The following is a 26,509-nucleotide window of genomic DNA, read 5'->3' on the forward strand; positions in this document are numbered from 1 at the left end:
ATAAAGCAGTGTGAGCACAGATATATGCAGCACACTGAGCACAGATATGGAGCGTTTTTCAGGCAGACAACGTATAATACTGGTGGTCACTGGTCAGCAAAACTCTGCACTGTACTCCTCCTATATAATACTGCTGGTCCCCAGTCCCCACAATAAAGCAGTTTGAGCACAGATATATGCAGCACACTGAGCACAGATATGGAGCGTTTTTCAGGCAGAGAACGTATAATACTGGTGGTCACTGGTCAGCAAAACTCTGCACTGTACTCCTCCTATATAATACTGCTGGTCCCCAGTCCCCACAATAAAGCAGTGTGAGCACAGATATATGCAGCACACTGAGCACAGATATGGAGCGTTTTTCAGGCAGAGAACGTATAATACTGGTGGTCACTGGTCAGCAAAACTCTGTTAACCGAGCAATACGGGAGAATCCGAGTATGCCTCGGACCCATGTAAAATGGGTGAAGTTCGGGGGGGTTTGGATTCCGAGGAACCGAACCCGCTCATCACTACTAGTAACTAGGGTTATAACTGAGAAAGCAGCCTATCCAGTTACTAGGTACCAGTTACATCATTGCGAATGCACCCTGTCAATTCACTAGAGACCAGTGACAGCACTGATAAACACCCTATCCATAACAATAGGAATCAGTGACATCACTGAGAGTGCAGCCTGTCCATTCACTAGAGACCAGTGACATCACGAGAACGCAGCCTGTCCATTCACTAGAGACCAGTGACATCACTAAGAACGCAGCCTGTCCATTCACTAGAGACCAGTGACATCACTGATAAACACCCTATCCATAACAATAGGAATCAGTGACATCACTGAGAATGCAGCCTATCCATTCACTAGAGACCAGTGACATCACTGAGAATGCAGCCTATCCACTCACTAGAAACCAGTGACATCTCTAAGGGACTTCATACCTCAGTAATATGACCACACCTCCCAAAAGAAGAAGACAATGGATGAGACTTTAATAGAATGCAGCAGGTTTGTGTGATTTTTCTATGTCAATCATGGATTGGATTTATTTTGTACCTATTTTATTGGTAGGTACAGATAAAAAGCAGACCAGAATCTGGTGACCCGTATACATAGCAGACCCTAATCTGTATACATGGCGGACCACAATCTGGTGACCCATACATATAACACCCCATTCTGGTTACCCATATATGAAGCAGACCCCAAACAGGGACTGATTTATCAAAGACCAAAAATCCCTATTGGCATCATATATGTAAATAAACAAATAATAATTTAATAATTCAAATGGGCTTAATGGAAAATAATGATGATATAAAAAGGGAAAAGGGGTTAATGGTGGAGGATGAGGGATAATGTTTGCAATTAGAAATTCAGTTGAAGTGCTCTGCACTCGTTTATGTTGTCCTTTCTGTATGTTCCATTCCTGCAGCCAGATATTATAAAGTATCATGCTCCCTCTGGTGGTAAAGGCAGGTATTGCGGGATTTTCCCATGACCTATTATTTGCCAAAACTGAAACAGATGTCTGGATGTTACTTATTATTTATGTATAAGGAATTTTACAAGGGAGAAATTACATTGAGAGTCACTTCTCGTTTTGATAGCATGCCCGTGATACATCCTAATATGAAGTCCTTTAGCATAAATCAGATAATACAAATCACTAAAGATACTTGTGCGCCATAGATGCACAGTGGTAAGCATCACCCCTGCAGTCCAGAAACATAGTGGTAGGTTTGTTGGATTCTGCCAGAATTGACACTATTATATATTTATTTATTAGTATGTTCTAGGGAATTTTGTTGCCTATTTGTCAAGCAAAAGATGTGGAGATAGCTGTTTTCCACAAGGGGGATACGGTCATTAGGTCGACACCACTTAGGTCGACAGTCATTAGGTCGACCACTATTGGTCGACATGCATTAGGTCAATATGGACATTAAGTTGACATGTTCTAGGTCGACAGTTCAAAAGGTCGACATGAGTTTTCCGCTTTTGTTTACAATTTTTTAACTATTTCATACTTTACGAACCGCGTGGATTACGATTGGGAACGGTAACCTGCCCGAAGCACAGCGAGTGAAGCGAGCCATGTGAGATGACACGGCGCACTAATTGGGGTTCACGGTCACTTTACAAAGAACATGAACCAAAAAAAGTAAAAGTAAATGAACCTAAGTTGTGTTGAGCCAACGACCCATACCCCCACAAGGATAAAGTGATTTGTATCACTGCAGTTTCCTACAGTACAAGCTGACTGCAGGAGACATGGCGACTGTTATGTGGCCTGTTTTACCAAGCTCAGCTTGGCCTCAGCAGTAACTATTGCCATGAGAAGTTTCCATTGGCTGTTCTGTCTCTGTAGGAACATGGAAGCTCCCATGCTCCTCCCCTCCATTCTATCACAATCGTGTTCTGCATATGTGCCGGGTGTCAGATAGATAGCGATAACCAGGGCTACTACCATCATGGGAGGACTGCTGGGACAGGAGTCCCAGGCCGGGAAAGAGAGGAGAGCCTGGCAGCAGATCGCAGACCGCCAGCCAGCCATGGAGAGACAGCGTGTGCCTCCCTGCCAAGGTCCAGCCCATCTTGCCCTGTGACCCCTCCAGGTCCAGCGTTTCCTGTTCTGCACTATCACAGGTCTAGCCATTTCTGCCCTGCACCCCCCAAGTCTTCTCTGCCTTGTGCCCCCTCCTTGTCCAGCCTTTCCTGTCCTGTGCCCCTCAGGACCAACCTTCCCTGCCCTGTGCTGCCCCCTCCCCCCCCCCCCCCATTTAGGTTCAGCCTTTCCTGCCCCGGTGCAAGCCCCCACCATGTCTAGCCATCCTTGTGCCCCCAACAGGTCCAGCCCTCCCTGTCCAGCACTTCACCTTTTTGGTCTCGCCCTTCCTGCCCTGTGCCCCCCAGGTCCAGCTCTCACTGACCTGCATCGCCCAGGTCCAGTCTTCCATGTCCCGTGAACCTCCAGTGGCAGTCCTCCCAGCCCTCCCATATCCAGACATCACTGGTCTCCCAAATATTGCCCACACCACCCAACTTTCCCCGTCACAACCACTTTTCCTCTTGCCCTGCCCCTCATCCTGCTACCCCCTTTCACCTTCTAATTTGTTCTTCTTGATCCCTTACTATTCTCCTCCTCTTAAGCTGAAGGCATTGAAGTCCTGCTGGCTGATGATCAGAAGAAACACTTGGCTTCTAGGTATGGACCTAGCGATTATACTGCTTATGTGTGGCCATCATGCTGCACATGTGCCAGTAAAGGCTGCCAGAATGAAGTAATGTGGAAGAGTAGCCGTAGGCTTTTATGAGCGATATGACGATGGGGTTCGCTACCTCGACCAAGCAACAGAATGCTTCATATTCTGGATCTTGGTAAGTTTCACAATTTAGCAGGTCCCGTGGAAACCTATGGGGGTTACTTTTGCATCATCCTACATACACCCAGGGGATGCTTAATATTTGTGGGTATCCCCTGAAAACATCTATTTACTGGTGGATTTTCCACAAAATGATTTTAACAATTATGCCCCAAAATCCCCAGCAGTTAGGATTAAATAAGCGGGGCATTACCTTGGCCAGTGTTGGATCTGAGTTCCTAGGGCACCAGAAAAAATGACTCTTCGGGCCCAAACCTATAACATTTAATGTTAGGGTCAGTATAAGAAACTTGACATCTTGAGGAATTCTGCTCACATTGAACACCACTCCCGGCTCCTAGACGCCCATGTTCTTTACCTGCAGATTATACCATTTGTAACTGGGACCCTAGTCATCAAAGTTATGGCTCTGTCTGTTAAATCCCTTTCAGACATAAACCAAAAAATCAGCTTAAAACATGAATCAACCCGGGTCTTGCTTACTTCTGACCGTGAAAGTAAAACTTTATTTCTCTATCGTCCTAGTGGATGCTGGGGTTCCTGAAAGGACCATGGGGAATAGCGGCTCCGCAGGAGACAGGGCACAAAAAGTAAAGCTTTAGGATCAGGTGGTGTGCACTGGCTCCTCCCCCTATGACCCTCCTCCAAGCCAGTTAGATTTTTGTGCCCGGCCGAGAAGGGTGCAATCTAGGTGGCTCTCCTAAAGAGCTGCTTAGGAAAGTTTAGCTTAGGTTTTTTATTTTACAGTGAGTCCTGCTGGCAACAGGATCACTGCAACGAGGGACTTAGGGGAGAAGAAGTGAACTCACCTGCGTGCAGGATGGATTGGCTTCTTGGCTACTGGACATCAGCTCCAGAGGGACGATCACAGGTACAGCCTGGATGGTCACCGGAGCCTTGCCGCCGGCCCCCTTGCAGATGCTGAAGTAAGAAGAGGTCCAGAATCGGCGGCAGAAGACTCCTCAGTCTTCTAAAGGTAGCGCACAGCACTGCAGCTGTGCGCCATTTTCCTCTCAGCACACTTCACACGGCAGTCACTGAGGGTGCAGGGCGCTGGGAGGGGGGCGCCCTGGGAGGCAAATGAATACCTATTTTGGCTAAAAATACCTCACATATAGCCTCCGGAGGCTATATGGAGATATTTAACCCCTGCCAGAATCCGTTAAGAGCGGGAGACGAGGCCGCCGAAAAAGGGGCGGGGCCTATCTCCTCAGCACACAGCGCCATTTTCCCTCACAGAAAGGCTGGAGGGAAGGCTCCCAGGCTCTCCCCTGCACTGCACTACAGAAACAGGGTTAAAACAGAGAGGGGGGGCACTAATTTGGCGATATGCTTATATATATATTAAGATGCTATAAGGGAAAACACTTATATAAGGTTGTCCCTATATAATTATAGCGTTTTTGGTGTGTGCTGGCAAACTCTCCCTCTGTCTCTCCAAAGGGCTAGTGGGTCCTGTCCTCTATCAGAGCATTCCCTGTGTGTGTGCTGTGTGTCGGTACGTGTGTGTCGACAGGTAGGAGGACGATGTTGGTGAGGAGGCGGAGCAATTGCCTGTAATGGTGATGTCACTCTCTAGGGAGTCGACACCGGAATGGATGGCTTATTTAGGAAATTACGTGATAATGTCAACACGCTGCAAGGTCGGTTGACGACATGAGACGGCCGACAAACAATTAGTACGGTCCAGACGTCTCAAAAACACCGTCAAGGGTTTTAAAACGCCCGTTTACTTTAGTCGGTCGACACAGACACAGACAGGGACACTGAATCCAGTGTCGACGGTGAATAAACAAACGTATTCCTTATTAGGGCCACACGTTAAAGGCAATGAAGGAGGTGTTACGTATTTCTGATACTACAAGTACCACAAAAGAGGGTATTATGTGGGATGTGAAAAAACTACCATAGTTTTTCCTGAATCAGATAAATTAAATAAAGTGTGTGATGATGCGTGGGTTCCCCCCGATAGAAAATTATGGGCGGTATACCCTTTCCCGCCAGAAGTTAGGGCGCGTTGGGAAACACCCTTTAAGGTGGATAAGGCGCTCACACGCTTATCAAAACAAGTGGCGGTACCGTCTATAGATAGGGCCGTCCTCAAGGACCAGCTGACAAGGCTGGAAAATATAATAAAAAGTATATACACACATACTGGTGTTATACTGCGGCCAGCGATCGCCTCAGCCTGGATGTGCAGAGCTAGGGTGGCTTGGTCGGATTCCCTGACTAAAAATATTGATACCCTTGACAGGGACAGTATTTTATTGACTATAGAGCATTTCTATATATGCGAGATGCACAGAGGGATATTTGCACTCTGGCATCATGAATAAACGCGATGTCCATAACTGCCAGAAGATGTTATGGACACGACAGTGGTCAGGTGATGCAGATTCCAAACGGCACAGTATGGCCGTATACAGGAAGAGGACTTGTTTGGGGTCGGTCCATCGGACCTGGTGGTCACGGCAACTGCTGGAAAATCCACCGTTTTTTACCCTAAGTCACATCTCTGCAGAAAAAGACACCGTCTTTTCAGCCTCAGTCCTCTCGTCCCTATAAGATCATATCTGCCCAGGGATAGAGGAAAGGGAAGAAGACTGCAGCAGGCAGCCCATTCCCAGGAACAGAAGCGTTCCACCGCGTCTGACAAGTTCTCAGCATGGCGCTGAGACCGTACAGGACCCCTGGATCCTACAAGTAGTATCCCGGGGGTACAGATGGGAATGTCGAGACGTTTCCCCTTCGCAGGCTCCTGAAGTCTGCTTTACCAAGTCTCCCTCCGACAAGGAGGTAGTATGGGAAAAAATTCACAAGCTGTATTCCCAGCAGGTGATAATTAAATTACCCCTCCTACTACAGAAAAGGGGTATTATTCCACACTATATTGTGGTACTGAAGCCAGAAGGCTAGGTGAGACTTATTCTAAAAATTTGTTTTTGAACACTTACAAAGGTTCAAATTAAGATGAAGTCACTCAGAGCAGTGATAACGAACCAGGAATAAGGGGACTATATAGTGTCCCGGGACATCAGGGATGCTTACCTCTATGTCCCAAATTTGCCCTTCTCACTAAGGGTACCTCAGGTTCGTGGTGCAGAACTGTCACTATCAGTTTCAGACGCTGCCGTTTGGATTGTACACGGCACCCTGGGGTCTTTACCAAGGTAATGGCCGAATTGATGATTCTTCTTAGAAGAAAAGGCGTCTTAATTATCCCTTACTTGGACGATCTCCTGATAGGGGCATAGTCCAGGGAACAGTTGGAGGTCGGAGTAGCACTATCTCGGATACTGCTACAATCAGCACGGGTGGATTCTAAATATTCCAAAATCGCAGCTGATCCCGACGACACGTCTGCTGTGCCTAGGGATGATTCTGGACACAGTCCAGAAAAAGGTGTTTCTCCCGGAAGAGAAAGCCAGGGAGTTATCCGAGCAAGTCAGGAACCTCCTAAAAACAGTGCATCATTGCACAAGGGTCCTGGTAAAAATGGTGGCTTCCTACGAAGCAATTCCATTCGGCAGATTTCACGTAAGAACTTTTCAGTGGGATCTGCTGGACAAATGGTCCGGATCGCATCTTCAGATGCATCAGCGGATAACCCAATATCCAAGGACAAGGGTGTCTCTCCTGTGGTGGTTATAGAGTGCTCATCTTCTAGAGGGCAGCAGATTCGGCATTCAGGATTGGATGCTGGTAACCACGGAGCCCAGCCTGAGAGGCTGGGGAGCAGTCACACAAGGAAAAAATTTCCAGGAAGTGTGATCAAGTATGGAGACTTTTCTCCACATAAATATACTGGAGCTAAGGGTAAATTTATAATGCTCTAAGCTTAGCAAGACCTCTGCTTCAAGGTCAGCCGGTATTGATCCAGTGGGAAAAACATCACGGCAGTCGCCCACGTAAACAGACAGGGCGACACAAGAAGCAGGAGGGCAATGGCAGAAACTGCAAGGACTTTTCGCTGGGCGGAAAATCATGTGATAACACTGTCAGCAGTTTTTCATCCCGGGAATGGAAACTGGGAAGCAGACTTCCTCAGCACGACCTCCACCCGGGAGAGTGGAAACTTCATTGAGAAGTTTTTTCCACATGATTGTAAACCGTTGGGAAATACCAAAGGTGGACATGATGGCGTCCCGTCTGAACAAAAAACGGGACAGGTATTGCGCCAGGTCAAGAGACCCTCAGGCAATAGATGTGGACGTTCTGGTAACACCGTGGGTGTACCAGTCGGTGTATGTGTTCCCTCCTCTGCTTCTCATACCTAAGGTGCTGAGAATTATAAGACGTAGAGGAGTAAGAACTATACTCATGGCTCCGGATTGGCCAAGAAGGACTTGGTACCCGGAACTTCAAGAGATGCTTACAGAGGTCTTATGGCCTCTGCCGCTAAGAAGGGACTTGCTTCAGCAAGTACCATGTCTGTTCCAAGACTTACCGCAGCTGCGTTTGTCGGCATGGCGATGGAAAGCCGGATCCTAAGGGAAAAAAGGCATTCCGGAAGAGGTCATTCCTACCCTGGTCAAAGCCAGAAAGGAGGTGACCGCACAACATTATCACCACGTGTGGCGAAAATATGTTGCGTGGTGTGAGGCCAGGAAGGCCCCACAAAGAAATTTCAACTCGGTCGTTTCCTGCATTTCCTGCAAACAGGAGTGTCTATGGGCCTCAAATTGGGGTCCATTAAGGTTCAAATTCGGCCCTGTAAATTTTCTTCCAGAAAGAATTGGCTTCAGTTCCTGAAGTCCAGAAGTTTGTCAAGGGAGTATTGCATATACAAACCCCTTTTTTGTGCCTCCAGTGGCACTGTGGGATCTCAACGTAGTTCTGGGATTCCTCAAATCACATTGGTTTAAAACCAGTCAAATATGTGGATTTGAAGCATCTCACATAAAAAGTGACCATGCTCTTGGCCCTGGCCTGGACCAGGCGAGTGTCAAATTGGTGGTTTTTTCTCAAAAAAGCCCATATCTGTTTGTCCATTCGGACAGGGCAGAGCTGCGGACTCGTCCCCAGTTCTCTCCCTAAGGTGGTGTCAGTGTTTCACCTGAACCAGCTTATTGTGGTGCCTTGCACCTACTAGGGACTTGGAGGACTCCAAGTTGCTAGGAGTTGTCAGGGCCCTGAAAATATGTTCCAGGACAGCTGGAGTCAGAAAATCTGACTCGCTGTTTATACTGTATGCACCCAACAAGTTGGGTGCGCCTGCTTCTAAGCAGGCGATTGCTCGTTGGATTTGTAACACAATTCAACTTGCACATTCTGAGGCAGGCCTGCCACAGTCTAAATCGGTTAAGGCCCATTCCACAAGGAAGGTGGGCTCATCTTGGGCGGCTGCCCGAGAGGTCTCGGCATTACAACTCTGCCGAGCAGCTACGTGGTCAGGGGAGAACACGTTTGTAAAATTCTACAAATTTGATATCCTGGCAAAAGAGGACCTGGAGTTCTCTCATTCGGTGCTGCAGAGTCATCCGCACTCTCCCGCCCGTTTGGGAGCTTTGGTATAATCCCCATGGTCCTTTCAGGAACCCCAGCATCCACTAGGACGATAGAGAAAATAAGAATTTACTTACCGATAATTCTATTTCTCGGAGTCCGTAGTGGATGCTGGGCGCCCATCCCAAGTGCGGATTATCTGCAATACTTGTACATAGTTACAAAAATCGGGTTATTATTGTTGTGAGCCATCTTTTCAGAGGCTCCGCTGTTGTCATACTGTTAACTGGGTTTAGATCACAAGTTGTACGGTGTGATTGGTGTGGCTGGTATGAGTCTTACCCGGGATTCATAATTCCTCCCTTATTGTGTACGCTCGTCCGGGCACAGTACCTAACTGGCTTGGAGGAGGGTCATAGGGGGAGGAGCCAGTGCACACCACCTGATCCTAAAGCTTTACTTTTTGTGCCCTGTCTCCTGCGGAGCCGCTATTCCCCATGGTCCTTTCAGGAACCCCAGCATCCACTACGGACTCCGAGAAATAGAATTATCGGTAAGTAAATTCTTATTTTTACACCTGCCGACACACACATACTTACCTATGTTGACCCGCCGACTGCCACGCCCCCCTCGTCACTGAAGAATCCGGGGTACCTGTGAATAAAATTATACTCACCTGATCCAGTGTCCAGATTATAATCCACGTACTTGGCAAAAAAAAACAAAAAACGAACACCCGGACCAGGCGGACTGAAAGGGTTCCCATGTTTACACATGGGACCCCTTTCCCCCGAATGCAGAGACCCCCCCCGTGACTGCTGTCACAGAAAGGTCTCTTCAGCCAATCAGGAAGCGCCACGTCGTGGCACTCTCCTGATTGGCTGTATGCGCGTCTGAGCTCAGACAGTGCATCGCACAGCTCCCTCCATTAGTTTCAATGGTGGGAACTTTGCGGTTAGCGGTGGGGTTACCCGCGGTCAGCCGCTGACCGCGGGTGACCCCACCGCTGACCGCAAAGTTCCCACCATTGAATATAATGGTAAGGCTTTGCGATGCGCTGTCTGATAGCTCAGACGCGCATAGCCAATCAGCAGAGTGCCACGACGTTGCGCTCGCTGATTGGCTGAAGAGACCTTTCTGTGACAGGAGTCACGGGGGGTCTCTGTATTCGGGGAAAGGGGTCCCATGTGTAAACATTGGACCCCTTTCAGTCCGCCTGGTCCGGGTGTTCGTTTTTTTTGTGTGCCAAGTACGTGGATTATAATCTGGACACTGGATCAGGTGAGTATAATTTTTTTCACAGGTACCCCGAATTCTTCAGTGACGAGGGGGGCGTGGCAGTCGGCGGGTCAACATAGGTAAGTATGTATGTGTCGGCATGTATGAAATAAAGTTTTACTTTCACGGTGTGTGTCTCCTGTTTTTATTTGGGTATTTTTGTTCCAGTAGAACTACAGGTACCAGTGGGCCCGTTTTTCCACCCGCATGCTGGTACTTGTGGTTCTCCAAGGGGAGGCTTGCTGGGACTTGTAGTACTACTGGAAAAAACAATATTCTTTCATTTTTCTCAAGGCTATCAGCGCCCCATCCGCAGCCCTTGGATGGGGGGGGGACAGCCTCGGGCTTCACCCCTGGCCCTTGGGTGGCTGGGAGGACCCCTTAATTGAAGTGGTCCCCACTCCCCCAGGGTCCCTCGGCCAGGGGTGACTAGTTAAATATTTAATGCCGCAGGGCGCTGTATAAAAGTGACCCCCGGCTGTGGCATTATCTGTCCAGCTAGTGGAGCCCGATGCTGGTGTAAAAAATACGGGGGACCCCTACTCTTTTTGTCCCCCGTATTTTTTGCACCAGCACCAGGCGCAGAGCCCAGTGCTGGTTTTAAAAATACGGGGGATCCCCGGTCAGTTTCCCCCCCGGATTTTTAGAACCAGGACCGGCTCGAAGAGCCCGAGGCTGGTTATGCTTAGGAGGGGGGACCCCACGCAATTTTTTTTCTGATTTTTACCATTCCATTTAAAAAAAAAATATATATAAAATAATATTTTTAAAAATATATAAATAATACTTGTGCCTCCAAAATAGACAAACCAAGTACCTAATCCCTTCTAATATAAGTAGATATGCTATTACCAATAAAAAAAAAACACCAAAAAAAACATGTTTTTAAATTTTTTTATTAGATTCCGCCACCAAAGTGTGCCGGATTGAAAATGACGAATTTACTGTCTAAAAGCACTGTTGTCGAATTTACAAACTTCAATTGAATATACTTTTGTCGAATTGCCGCATTTGTACCATTACAGAAATGTCGAATTTGACAAATGTCGAATTTCAAAAAGTCGAATTTGGAAAGTCCATTTTTTTGGCGAAAAGTACTGAATTGCATTGTCTAATATTTTTTTGGGGCGAAAATGTCCCGTTTTTCGACATTTTCGGGAATTCGACCGCAATTGCATATACCCCTATGAGTCCATTTTCAGAAGAAGGCACAATCTATGTGGAGTTTGTATGTTCTCCCACTGTTTGCATGGGTTTCCTCTGGGTGCTCCAGTTTCCTCCCACTCTCCAAAAACATACTGGTAGTGTTAATTAGATATAGACAAAAATGAACCCTATTGCGTATGTGTGTGCATGTTACAGGCAGAGCCGGACTAGTGATGGGGGCACAGACCCCTTGGCCGGAGCACACTGCTGCGCAGTCCTGTAGTGGGGTCAAGAGCCACATACAGCAAGACCGTTGTGATCAGTCATTCCCTGTACTCAGGGATCTCATGTGACCTCTCATGTCCTCTAGCCATAGGTAAAACCCACCCCAATACTTTCTCTCAGGTGAAACATTTATGGGAACTCTGAGGGTTTAGGGGATTGTTTACTTAGCCTTGGATAGAGATTAACCTGATTGTTCTAAATCAGAGCCTGGCGGTCTGGGTGGTCTCTCCTCTGGGTAAAGACTGTGCTGGGACTTTCTGTCTCCCCAGCAGTTGTCTAGTGTGACTACATCTCCCAACATGCGATTTCCTGTTCGTTAGCATTACTACCCAGTAGGACTACATCTTCCAGCATGCTCCTCAGGGATTTCCTGTTTTGCTGGCCCTGTGAAATGAACAGGCCCTAGTCATGTTTTCAAGGTGGTCCTGAGGGAGGGGTGGTCAGTCTTTCCAAACCATGGCCAGTATTGACTAAAAATTCGAGTTTTGCCGATTTGTGTTTTTTTTTCTAAGTCCCAATCCGGGAATTCACTAAGCAGAAAACTCGGCAGTGTCTGGTCTATTTGTAATGGTTTGATTGGCAAAGTTCTGAAATACGAATTAATAGACCATCGGTCAAACGCGGCTGTTATTTCATACAATACGGGTATTCACTATTCATTCGTATTTGGGTGTTAGTCTCTGAGTGCTCAAGTGCGGGTCTATTTTTTTGCGAATCATTAAAAAAAGCAGCAAAAAAATAGACCTGCTTTTTCCAGTCGAGTTTGGATAACCATGCACGGATCAGTGAGATCTGTGCATGGTTATCTATGGGAAAGGGTCTGTTTAGTGTAAAAACAGAAAAAAAAATTGCGTGGGATCCCCCTTCCTAAGCACAACCAGCCTCGGGCTCTTTGAGCCGGTCCTATTTGATAAAATATGGGTTAAAAATTGACAGGGGTTCCCCCATACTTCATCAACCAGCACCGGGCTCTGCACCTGGTCCTGGTTCCAAAAATACGGGGGACAAAAAGCGTAGGGGTCCCCCGTATTTTTTAAACCAGCACCAGGCTCCACTAGCCAGGTGCATAATGCCACAGCCGGGGGACACTTTTATAGTGGTCCCTGCGGCCCTGGCATTACATACCCAACTAGTCAGCCCTGGCCGGGGTACCCTGGAGGAGTGGGAACCCCTTAAATCAAGGGGTCCCCCCCCTCCAGCCACCCAAGGGCCAGGGGTGAAGCCCGAGGCTGTCCCCCCCATCCAAGGGCGGCGGATGGGGGGCTGATAGCCAAGTGTAAAAAATGTGAATATTGTTTTTAGTAGCAGTACTACAAGTCCCAGCAAGCCTCCCCCGCAAGCTGGTACTTGAAGAACCACAAGTACCAGCATGCGGTGGAAAACCTGGGCCGCTGGTACCTGTAGTACTACTACTAAAAAAATACCCCCCAAAAAACAGGACACACACACCGTGAAAGTATAAGTTTATTACATACATGCACACCTCCATACATACATACGTACCTATGTTCCCACGAGGCTCGGTCCTCTTCTCCATGTAGAATCCTTGGGGGACCTGTGAAAAAAATTATACTCACATAATCCAGTGTAGATTCTGTCCTTTGTATAATCCACATACTTGGCAAAACAAAAAAACGGAAACCCGACCACGCACTGAAAGGGGTCCCATGTTTACACATGGGACCCCTTTCCCCGACTGCCAGGACCCCCCGACTCCTGTCAAAGAGGGTCCCTTCAGCCAATCAGGGGGCGCCACGTCGTGGCACTCTCCTGATTGGCTGTGTGCTCCTGTACTGTCTGTGAGGCAGCACACGGTAGAGATACAATGTAGCGATCAGTGAGAGAAAGCCAATGGTTCTCTACCATCGATGGCTTAGTGGAACCAATTATTTTTTTTTTATCCCCGCACGGAGCGTGTACCCATCCCAGGCTATCCGCTAAGCCCCGCGGCCCGGCTTAGGGGTGGCCATCGAGTGATGCAAACCATCGATGCTTCACCATAGATTATGTTCCATTGATGGTTATCACCGATGGTATCATCGATGGCAACCATCAATGGGCAACCCACAGATGGCCATCCCTAGATCCTAGTAGGAATGTATTAATGTGTTTTGGGGATTCTGCTGGGACTCCTGGGGAGACTGCTGATAAATATGATCATTTTGAGACGTTATTAAAATTGTGTGATGTTACCTAGGGGGCTTCTGTTGTTTTTTTTACATTACTGTTCACTATACTGTATATGTGATTATGAGGCACCTTTACACAGAAGAAAATGGGGACTGTGCTGAGAAAACTGGGACACATGGGAGCACTGGATATGCTGTGATAGGTCTAGTGACAGATATCCACCCGGGAACCACAGGCTCCTTCTCTGGCCATAAACCAGCTGTGAGTGTCACGTAAAAGTCCCATACATTTACCATTTCAGCTCCATACATTAACGTCCCACTCGTGTTGCATTAAGGTCCGTAGTGATGTTATCAGGCTGCCATTGCACCACCAGTAAGGCAGCAACAGCACGAGGGTTAGACCCCCCCCCCCCCCCCTTCCTTCCCAAATCCACCCACATAGCCGTCACTTCAGCTAAATAAAAGGTGACTGGGGCATGCTGCAGTAAGTACACTGTCAGATTTTATTATCCCGCAGCGCACATATTATAATGAGGAGGGGGGTTGTGTACCCGCAGTGCCCGGGACCTTGTACGAGATGATGGCAGGACTTATTTGTGGTGGGTAGCCAGCGCCGGAACTTCTATTCGTTTTGATTTAATTTTGAGTTCTTGTAACTAGTTCCAGAAACAGGAAGAAATCGGTGAAATAAGAACAGAAATGAATGGCTGTAAGTGTCTGCGCACTCATCCTGGGAGCTGGTATACATCTGGTGCCGTCTTATAACCGTAGGTGAGAGCCGGCACCTACTTTCCATGGAATAATAGCAGCGGTTGGCAGAGAGTCCCACAGGTGGCTGCGCTGGGCGCAGAAGGGTTAACCTGTGGCGGCGATGTTTTTTTTCATGAGCTACCTTAAAAGGAATCGGTGCCCAGGGAAGCAAGCTGTGTCTTTGTAAGTGCGCTGATGTCTCAGCTCCAGTACATTCTCTCTGGCGATGCGCGGCTCTGAAGCGATGCAGTGCTAATGCATTGTGGCACATTCTGTGACTCAAAGTCACAGGCTGACCCGGCTGTGCCCGGTGACCGTGAGCTGAACTCTCCAGCTCCAGCCCGCGCCTGCGCACTCTCTGCCGGCCCTGCCAGCCCCCTCCTCTCTGTGGGCAGTACTCGCCTGCAGCACTTTGCAAAAGGTGAGGTCTTGTGGGTGGGTGGGGGTGAGGAATCCCTTGGCAAATGTGTGCCCCTGACATTGCTCAGGCTCCTGCACAAGAAGCGAGCATCACTGCCAGGTCTTTGGGTTCAGGCAGCGCACAGGGGCCCTCTGTGGTGTCTCTAGTTGGGGCCCTTTACCTTGGACTGAGCCAGCGTTTGTAGAAATAGTACTTTGCGGCCATGGGCGCAGGTCCGACCAGACCTGTCCTGTATCAGGCCCTACATGCCAGGGTGCGATGTCAGATGTGTGATGTCATTGACGTGAGTCTGATCTCTGGGGGGCATTCCGAGTTGTTCGCTCGGTAAATTTCTTCGCATTGCAGCGATTTTCCGCTTAGTGCGCATGCGCAATGTTCGCACTGCGACTGCGCCAAGTAAATTTGCTATACAGTTAGGTTTTTTACTCATGGCTTTTTCTTCGTTCAGGCGATCGGAGTGTGATTGACAGGAAGTGGGTGTTTCTGGGCAGAAACAGGCCGTTTTATGGGCGTGTGGGAAAAAACGCTACCGTTTCTGGGAAAAACGCGGGAGTGGCTGGAGAAACGGAGGAGTGTCTGGGCGAACGCTGGGTGTGTTTGTGACGTCAAACCAGGAACGACAAGCACTGAACTGATCTCAGATGCCGAGTAAGTTTGAAGCTACTCAGAAACTGCTAAGAGGTGTGTAATCGCAATTTTGAGAACCTTTCGTTCGCAATTTTAAGAAGCTAAGATTCACTCCCAGTAGGCGGCGGCTTAGCGTGTGTAAAGCTGCTAAAAGTAGCTTGCGAGCGAACAACTCGGAATGAGGGCCACTGCCCTCAGCACAAAGCCTGAGACAACGTCCTATCTGTAAAAGGTTAGGGAGAGTCTTAAGGGGGCATACACACGGAGAGATCCGTGTTTAAAATCTAAGCAATCTGACTAGATTGCTTAGATTTTAAGCATGGATCTGCCGTGTGTATGCCCCCCAGCGATAGCGATGCGCGGCCCTGCACATCACTATCGCCGGTGCTAGATTGAGCCTGCATGCAGGCTCAATCTAGCGGGTCGCTCACTTCACCGCTGTGTCAAGTGGGCGGCCCCCCGTCATCGCCCCACCCTCGCTTAGCACATCGCACTGTGCTGAGCGGGGGGAGAGATGTGTGCTGAGCGGTCTGTGTTAAGATCTCTCATCACACATCTCTCCCGTCAGTACCCCTTTTACTGATAGACAGGCGAGAGATATGCATTCACAGGACATACAGAGACAGATGTGTTAGATAAAATCCCAGATACAGCATAATCTCCTCATCCTGCCTGTATCACTAGGAAGCGGGTGGGATGTGAGGGATTCGGACACTCTTCCATGGATGTGGGGGCTGCCCCAAAATATCACGAGTCTTCTGTAACTTGCAGGAGAGTAGACGTGTGTAAGATAGATAGATAGATGGATAGATGTATCTATGGGGGTAATACAGACCTGATTGCTAGGCTGCGATTTCTCACAGCCTGCGATCAGGTATGAACTGCGTATGCGTATGCACCGCAATGCGCAGATGCAGATGGTGCGAAAAAAGCGATCGCACGGGCGATCGCAAGGAGATTGACAGGAAGAGGGCTTTTGTGGGTGTCAAATGACCGTTTTGTAGGCGTGTCCGGGAAAACGCAGGAGGGACCAGGCGTTTTGAAGGAGGGTTTCTGATGTCAGTGTCTGAGTAAGTCCTGGGCATTGCAGAGACTGCACAAAGTGATGTCTGTGCAGGTCTCCAACGAATGCGATCACACACCTGCACAAAGGTAATACCCTCCCTCTGTAGGAGGCGACTACCTGATAGCAGGGATGCAAAAAACGCATCCAAGTGATCAGGTCTGAATTACCCCCTATAATACGTGCAGGGTATGTATGCAGTGCACATGGGCCCTGGGTCCAGGGGGCCCACACCGCACACCCTGCGCTAATATATTATACTCACCCCTCTGGAGACAGCCACAAGATTTGCAGAGATTACCAGAAAAATTATCCGGCTGCCATTCTATTACAAACTTGCCCATGCGCTGCAGAGAAATCAGTGGGAACATGCAGCTGCGCCAGACTTGCCCACTCTACCGGAACCGCCAGGAGGCATCCGAAATTCGAGTCCAAGCTGTCCGGAAGAATGGGCACATCTTCAAGGACAAGCCCAAACCCGCCACCAAGCCACCCACTTAGCGAGGTCTAGTGACTGATGACGTGATTTGGGCTGAATATGCAACTTTGAAGCCCCCTCCGCTGTACAATGCCAGTAATCTTGGCCACTATGGCCCGCGCCACTGCCTATTGCCGTGCCACGGCCCACGCCCCCACTCCTGGAAAAACAGATTGTCAACCTGCAAAAAAACAACATGGTTTGTAATTTAAAAAAAACATGTTCCCATTAATTTATTGCCAACCACGTGACAAGCCAGGGACGTGACTGATCTGTACCAGCTGTATACAGGATACTCTCCTGGCATGGAGAGCAGCCTGATGCCCTGTGTATGCCACTAATGTCCGGGGTCTCCCTCTCCCACACTGTCAGGTTGGTGGCTCTAACAAGCTGTCCTACAGGGCGAGATAGATGGGGAGCAGAGTCTCCCGTGCTGGCCGAGGGGCCCAGCCTGCTGGAAGTAGGGCACGATCATTAGATACTAGTGCTCGGTCATGTGGGTTAATGAGCGACAAGCAATGGAGAGGATTTAAGAATCATTTTATGGGTCAGAGATTTGCTGAGAGTCTCAGTGAGGATCAGGCTCTGAAATCGCTGCCTGGCAGCAGGAACCCAGACATAATTCCTACTCCTCAAAGTCCTTTCACTTCTACTTCTAATTGCTTTGTTATCCTTAATTATGTACACTGAAATGATTACTTACAGAAAGCCGGGCTTCCAGAGGGAAATGAGGAGACGTACTGTATACTAGGCTGGCTCCTCAGCACTGTCCCCCATCCACAAAGGAGGTGTTAAGTGATGACAAGTCAGCTCCAATTACGCTCTTGGCCAATATAAGACATCTAATAACCCGACTGACTGCCAGATTATAGCCAACTGCCTTGGGCAGGGTAGCCAGCCTTGTACCCCCTACCCCGTCCCTCCCTGCATAGCTATCTGTCCATTATTCATACACATCATTCACTGACTATACCTACAGCAAACCAGCCATGGCCCATACACATTATATAAGTGCCAGCATCCTCTGTGCCTCCAGATACCATGCCAGCAGCCACTGTGCCTCCACATAACATGCCAGCAGCCACTGTGCCTCCAGATACCATGCCAGCAGCCTCTGTGCCTCCAGATAACAGGCCAGCATCCTCTATGCCTCCACATAACATGCCAGCAGCCACTGTGACTCCAGATAACATGCCAGCAGCCTCTGTGCCTCCAGATAACATGCCAGCAGCCACTGTGCCTCCAGATAACATGCCAGCAGCCACTGTGCCTCCACATAACTTGCCAGCAGCCACTGTGCCTCCAGATAACATGCCAGCATACTCTGTGCCTCCAGATAATGTGCCAGCAGCCACTGTGCCTCCACATAACTTGCCAGCAGCCACTGTGCCTCCAGATAACATGCCAGCAGCCTCTGTGCCTCCAGATAACAGGCCAGCATCCTCTATGCCTCCACATAACATGCCAGCAGCCACTGTGCCTCCACATAACATGTCAGCAGCCACTGTGCCTCCAGATAACATGCCAGCGTCCTCTGTGCCTCCACATAACATGCCAGCAGCCACTGTGCCTCCACATAACATGCCAGCAGCCACTGTGCCTCCACATAACATGCCATCAGCCACTGTGCCTCCAGATAACATGCCAGCAGGCTCTGTGCCTCCAGATAACATGCCAGCAGCCACTGTGCCTCCACATAACATGCCAGCGTCCTCTGTGCCTCCAGATAACATGCCAGCAGCCTCTGTGCCTCCAGATAACAGGCCAGCATCCTCTATGCCTCCAGATAACATGCCAGCAGCCACTGTGCCTCCACATAACATGCCAGCAGCCACTGTGCCTTCAGATAACTTGCCAGTAGCCACTGTGCCTCCACATAACATGCCAGCGTCCTCTGTGCCTCCACATAACATGCCAGCATCCTCTGTGCCCCCAGTTAACATGCCAGCAGCTCCCACAATTCAGGTGCTGATCTGAGCCACCCAAAATGTATTCAGGACCATAGGCGTGTGCAGCTAAATTTATTAGGGGGTGCACCGCCAGAGGGGCGTGTCTAGCACCACCCATGGACATGTCTAGTACTATTTTACATTCTCTCAGTAAAATCACGTGGCTTAATCTAATTTCTCCCTAGTTCCTAATAATAAAGTACTAGTAGATATAATACACCCCAGAGAATTAAAATGAAACATAATGGTGTGACCACCAGACAGTACTGACTGTCTGCAACGGCATAACCCTGAGTCCTAGCTGCCGCTGCATCCTATCGCTGCTTACACTTCCCCAACCTATCCCTGACCCAGTGGCGGAACTAGAGAGTGGTGGGCCTGGGTGCATATGCATTCCCCAACCCACACACACCCCTTGCACTACACCCTGATTTTGAGTGGGCCACTCTGAAAAGTACGGGAGATTTAGGGAGACAAACTTTTCAGTTTTAATAGAACACAAGTAAGTTTATAATTTGCACATGTTCCACATTTGCCTCTTTCTATGGCATCAGACTCCTCTGCAGGACACCAGCATTTGTCGCACATGTCCCCATGCTCACCTGCTACTTACAGTATTACCCCTTATTCACATTATGCCACACAATGAGTCAAAATTCACATTATGCCACAAATAATGAGCAAAAATTCACATTACGCCCCACAGTATGAGGCAAAATTCACATTACGCCACACTGTATGAGGCAAAATTCACATTACGCCACACTGTATGAGGCAAAATTCACATTACGCCTCAAAGAATGAGGTAAAATTTACATTACGCCACAAAGTATGAGGCAAAATTCACATTACCCCACATAGTACAAGGCAAAATTCACATTACGCCACACAGTATGAGGCAAAACTCACATTACACGGCAAAGTATAAGACAAAACTCACATTACGCCACCCAGTATGAGCAGAAACTCACATTACACCAAACAGTAAGAGACAAAATTCACTTTATGCCACACAGTATAAAACGAAACTCACATTACGCCACACAGAGTGAGCTGAAACTCACATTACGCCACACAGTAGAGCCAGGCACATATAATATCCCCAGCTCTGCCAGTAGTGGAAAAAAAGGGGTGGGGGGCTGGACTGAACTCCCTATTACTAAAGATATCAAGAGGTTCTATCATGCTGAGGCTTCTAATACTATGCTGGAGGAAGAAAGATGCAGATGCACACTCCTAGCACTAAGAACCCTGATAGTAAAAATAATTTAAATAAACCCTCACAATTAACATGGAGTATAATTGAAGTGCTTAGCACACATTTGCGCAAATATGTGGGCCATGTACCGCGACCAGGTGACTTTATCACATGGGTCCCTAACATTCCTAATACTATCACATTATATAAATTTATCCAGGACTTACCTCTAAATAAGGCATTATCAATGTGTGATCTGAAATGCAGGAACCCAGCTAATTAAAATACCTGAGAGTGAATGGGAGGAATGCCAATACCAGAGGAAGGAAGCCTTGCCTTCCAGTGTACAATATATACACAAATATTGAAGAAGAAAAAAAAAGGGGGGGGGGGGGCGGGGGGGCCTGGACTGCACACCCTATTACTAAAGATACAGTATCAAGAGGTGCTATCATGCTGAGGCTTCTAATGCTATGCTAGAGGAAGAGAGATGCAGATGCACACTCTTAGCACTAAGAACACTGATAGAAAAAATAATTGAAATAAACCCTCACAATTAACTCAGAAACTGCAGGAAAAGATTTTCGAGCAGTTCTGCTAATCTTTCGTTCGCTATTCTGCTAAGCTAAGATACACTCCCAGAGGGCGGCGGCCTAGCGTTTGCACTGCTGCTAAAAGCAGCTAGCAAGCGATCAACTTGGAATGAGGGCCATGGACCCAAATATTTGCGCAAATGTGTGCTAAGAACTTCAGTTATACTCCATGTTAATTGTGAGGGTTTATTTAAATAATTTTTACTATCAGTGTTCTTAGTACTAGGAGTGTGCATCTGCATTTATTTTCCTCCATGCCCCCTGTAGTGTCAGATACACGTAATGCCACCTGCCAGATACACGTAATGCCCTCAGAGGTGCCAAATACCCATGATGTGCCCAGTAATGATCACCGTTATTATATAATAAGTAAACACTAAACAGACATTATATATAGGCACCCACCACTTTCTTCTTAAATCCGCAAAGGGCTGGATGTGTAAAATGTTTGGGTTGCACCACATGCAATCACATATAGTGGGTACCAGTTTTTGCCATCCATATACAGGTAAACTATTTAAAATCCGTTACAGATTAACTTGTTCCACCAAGTTTGTAATTTACCTACTTAGTTGCCCTTGTGGGCTACACTATGTAGGCAAAACGGAATGTTCATTCAAAGAACGCATGGCCGGACATAGGACATCTATCCGAGCAGCTTTAACCACGGGAAGAAGCGATCAACCTGTCGCACAACATTTCCTAAACGCCAAGCATTCATTAGCCGTCCTTAAATATCAAATAATTGACCATGTCCCTTCACTCAAACGAGGTGGTAACAGAGGACTTAAGCTACTTAAAATGGAAGCCAGGTGGATCTTCCTATTAGACACCCTGTCACCTAGAGGACTTAATGAGCACTCTGGTTTAAACTGTTTTCTTTAAATGTACAAATATTGCCGGCCAAAGAGAAGGATGAAAAGATGGGTTGCCAAGGTACATCAGTATAGTCCATGTCAGATTCATATAAAGATATTCCACGAGAACTTCTCATTCAGTCCACCTGGACTTATTGTACCAAGTTCATGGATCCATTTTGATTCAATGTGTAGAAGCTTGCGATCTCTGTCTCCTCCTCGGATGTTGTGTGACACATGGTCTATAATTTGGTGTTTTATATCATTCACCGAATGTTCCATAAGTGCAAAGTGGCGTGCTACGGGTTGTTCAGATGATTTGCCTGCCAGTGCCTGTTTGATCGCAGACCTAGGTAGGGCCATCCTCTCTCTGAAGGTCCTAATGGATTTACCCACGTAGACTAAATGACATGGGCATATTAGCAGATATACAATGTGAGTTGTCGTACATGTCACCACATGTCTAATCTGGAATGTTCTCTCCTTGTGGGGATGTTTAAATGATGACCCTACTATCATACTGTTACAAGTTGTGCATTTAAGGCACCTGTAGCACCCCGGTGGTTTGGTTAAGAAAGTAGTTGGCCTTTCTGTCTCGTTTTGAAATCCTGTGACATCAGAATGCACGGTGATATCCCTTATACTTTTACCTCTTGAGTAACATAACATGGGGCGTCTCTCCTTGAATATTGGGAGCTTTTTATCCGAAGCTACAATTGGCCAAAAGGCCCTTGTTGCTCTCTGGATCACCGGGCTAGCTGTATTGAAGGTATTGACAAATGGAATCACCGCCTTAGCGCTCCGTGCTGCCGGTTTGAGTAGGGTTTCCCTTGGTATTGACATGACTTCTGTCTTCTGTTGTTGCAGTTTATGGTAGTCGTATCCCCTCTGGACGAATTTCGTAACCATATGTTCTAGTTCTTGATCCAAACTGGACCGGTCGCTGATGGTCCTCGAGGCCCTTATCATTTGCGACCTTGGGAGTCCATCCTTAAGTGGTCCCGGATGATCGCTATTGACTCTCAGTAGGACATTTTTGTCCGATGGTTTGGAGTATAGACTTGTACTCAATTTGCCGTCCTTAATGGTTACTTTTACATCCAGGTAGTTGAGGGACTCCCCACTTATTGTATAGGTATACTTAATGGTAGATGGCCTGTTATTGACGTCCACCATCAACTGTTCAAATTCATCCCAGAAGGCACCGGGGTAAGAAAGCCAGTCAGGAGAGTGCCGGTCCATTCCTCAAGATTTATATATATATATATATATATATATATATATATATACAACATGTTTCTCCAGCAGCACTTAATAAGGACAATAGTTGACTTTAGTGACCAACATTTCAGTGCAGTATTGTAAGCTTACAATACTGCGTTGAAACGCTGGTCACTAAAGTCGACTCTTGTCCTTATTGTGTGCAGCTGGAGAAACATATATGCTGCAGCCATTTAGATTTGCATGCAGAGGGCACCTAAGTAATGATCATATTGATTTTATGAGGAGTGCCGCCTTGGGGAACACACACACACACACACACACATATATATATATATATATATATATATATATATATATATATATAGAGAGTAGTGTCCACACTCACGTATTGAGTAAAACTTGCTGGGGTGACATCCAAATAGCTGGGAACAAGGTCCCACTCCAACACAAATTCAATAGAAAAGCAGGAGCACTCACCAGTCTTCAAGGCAGTAAATAGCTTTTATTCAGATCATTAATGCAGAGGTTAGATCAACGTTTCGGTCTGCATGTAGACCTTTGTCAAGATGATTACAGACTAAAAGGATCACCCTTATATACCCATATAGACCCACCCACCAATTAATCAGAGCAACACCCCCACACCCCATATAGAAACAACAATAACAATAAGCATAAATCAAATACACATAAAAGACAATGGATAAAACATTTGTCACCACCCTACCTAAATCCAGCCAAGTTGAAAGAAACCACAGTACTGTGTGTATCTAGAAAGATACAACCGACGGAGTGAGCGCTCCGGCGTGCGTTCCACAGGCCTCCCCACTTCCTGCCCGTGGAACGCATCAGCTGACCGGACGTCAAGCGCTACCATGGGAACCAGGTAGCGAGACCGGAAGATGGAAATCTATACTGTTTAACTAGATAGCAAGAATCAGACCTCCCGTAGGTGGTCAAAAAGATGCTTAGTTACTATACAGGTCGTTAAAGAACCTTGGTGTATTGTATATAATTTGTTTAAATACGTGTGTCAGAATTAGTCTGTTGCTATGGCAACTGAGTGCATTCTGTTGAATAACTAAGACTCGGACTAAATAGGCAGGGCGGAACTGGAGTTTTAGGAGGATCCTATACTAGGTATATTGCATGCACACACAGGCACATAGATACAGATATGTAGCCATGTGTACATACAGACAAGCAGTATGGCTGAATAGAGCACAATATCCAAATATCCATCAGAGAATAAAAATCATCTCTCTAAATAAAATATTCATCTAATTAAGCCGCATATAAGGAGATGACCAAATTCAGGAATAATGAAAAAGAAAAGGAAAAGAAAAAATCAAAAGGAAAAGAAAAAATCACAGATAAGCCACCATCACAGGAAAAAATATATTGAAAAAGAAAAGGAAAAACATAAAAACTAAAAAATAATAAAAATGAAAAAAGTCCAGAGTTAATCCAGGAAGATGCCATAATGAATGCTATCATTTAGCCCACGTGGTTTTATGGTATCTAGGCGGTGTATCCAAGCTGCCTCGCGTTTCAGCAACAATTTTGCCCGATCTCCTCCTCTTTTTAGTGGTGCCACTCTATCAATCACCATACTCTTCAAGGTCGCCAGAGGATGACGGGCCTCATAGAAGTGTCTTGCCACTGGTTTATCGGAGTTACCATTCGTCAGAGCCTCTCTCACAGACAGACGATGGTTCGCCATCCTTTCGCGAAAGGGGCGAATTGTTTTGCCCACATAGACGAGGGAGCAAGGGCATGTCAAGATGTAAACAACAAAATCCGATGTACAGGTCAATCTATGTCGGATAAATATTTTGGCACCAGTATGCGGATGATGAAAGTATTCTCCACTTGTCATGCTCCGACAAGTCGTGCAATTAATGCATCTGTAACATCCCATTTTTTTAGGTGCCAGCCACATATCCGAGCCTATTTCAGTAGGTCTATCTGGCTGCATTAGAATGTCCTTCAAATTGCGTGCCCGTCTGAAGCTTACCAGAGGTTTATTCGGCAACCTCTTTGTTAATATCGGATCTGTTTTGACCATTGGCCAGTGTTTGTTAACCGCCTTCCGTATAGCAGATCCTGCCGTATCGAAGGTGGTTGAGACAACAAACAGATTTTTTTCGGATACCTTCTTCAGTGAGTGTCCTGCATGGATTTTTTTAGCCTTATCAAGGCAACTCCTGATGGTATGGTCATCATATCCTCTCGCCATGAATCTGTTTTTCATATCCTCCAGCTGTATTATGGTAGTTTCTGGATCAGAGTTGTTACGAAGAACTCTCATGAATTGTGAAATTGGTAAGTTACGTTTTAATGATCCTGGATGGTGGCTATCAAAAGATAATAAAGTATTCCTATCGGTCATCTTCCTAAACAGCTTATAACCATAGCCTGATTCAGTAGCGTAGACACTCACATCTAAGAAATCAATAGATTTAGCATCAAAGTGCATAGTAAATTTAATTGGGGAATCAAGTGAATTGAGGTGATCCAACATCTCAAGGAGGTACCCCTCAGTGTCCCTCCAGATTAGAAAAATATCGTCAATAAAGCGCCGATAGAAGGCGATACTATCTCCAAACCGCGGGAAGATGTTCTGTTTTTCATATTCGTCCATATAGAGGTTTGCATATGAAGGGGCAATGTTACTCCCCATCGCTGTTCCCGCCGTTTGGAGATAGTACCGCCCCCCAAAGCGAAAATAGTTGCATGTTAGAATGAGTTCAAGTAGTTCCATCAGGAACTCAATCGGTGGTGTCCCAGTATGTGTATGTATCAAAGCCCGTCTGGTAGCCGCCAGACCAGCCCCATGTGGGATTACTGTATAAAGAGATGTAACGTCAAGAGTGACAAAAATTCCCCGATCAACCAAGGGAAGTAAGTTCAGGAGTCTCAAAAAGTCACCCATATCTCTAAGATAACTACTGGTTTCCTTAACACAAATCTGTAGAAAACTATCCACATATTGTGCCACATTGGAAAATATTGAGTTACGTGCAGAAATTATCGGGCGTCCCGGTGGTTTATCCAATGTTTTGTGAATTTTTGGTAATAAATACAGTATTGGACAAATGGGAAAGTCAGTTTTCAGGAAACCAGTAGTATCTTCATCAATCCAACCATGTGTTAGAGCAACATCCAGTAATCTATCCAATCGATTTTTAAAGATCAACATCGGGTCACTCGGTAGTGGTCTATACGTATCACGGTCAGCAAGTTGTCTCAAAGCCTCAGAGTTATAATCACTCGTGTCTAATAAGACCACTGCCCCACCTTTATCGGCAGGTCTCACAGTCACCTTTGAGTTGTTTTTTAGATCACTTAGAGCTCTTCTCTCAGCCCAAGTAAGATTATATCTATGTTGTTTGTGTTTTTCAAGTGACTTTTTTACATCCTGATCTAGCATCCTAGTAAAGGTCTTTATACTGGGGTTTAGGGATGGGGGATCATAGGTACTTTTTCTCTTGAATATTTTTGGAGTTTGAGCATTAGTCATAGGATTAGGGAATTTCTCCATGAGTCTCAATTTCCTACCAACTTTATATCTATCGATAGCCCAATTGAAATCACTAAATTTAGGTGTAGGTATGAAACTCAATCCCCTAGAGAGCAAATTGATTTCTGAGGGTGAGAGTTTGTATGAAGATAAATTAAT

At 46.8% G+C, this 26,509-nt stretch overlaps 1 long non-coding RNA gene across 4 annotated transcripts in view; it reads left to right on the forward strand.

Moving 5' to 3' along the window:
- The first annotated feature begins 897 nt into the window (after positions 1-897).
- Positions 898-26,509, forward strand: part of LOC135012473 (uncharacterized) — a 113,928-nt gene continuing 88,316 nt past the window's right edge. For all 4 annotated transcript variants that reach the window (XR_010211465.1, XR_010211601.1, XR_010211559.1 and 1 more), the window contains exon 1: positions 898-1,003. This is a non-coding gene — a long non-coding RNA (uncharacterized LOC135012473). The remainder of the gene's footprint in view (positions 1,004-26,509) is intronic.

This window comes from Pseudophryne corroboree, chromosome 1, assembly GCF_028390025.1.
Source record: "Pseudophryne corroboree isolate aPseCor3 chromosome 1, aPseCor3.hap2, whole genome shotgun sequence".
Taxonomy (NCBI): domain Eukaryota; kingdom Metazoa; phylum Chordata; class Amphibia; order Anura; family Myobatrachidae; genus Pseudophryne; species Pseudophryne corroboree.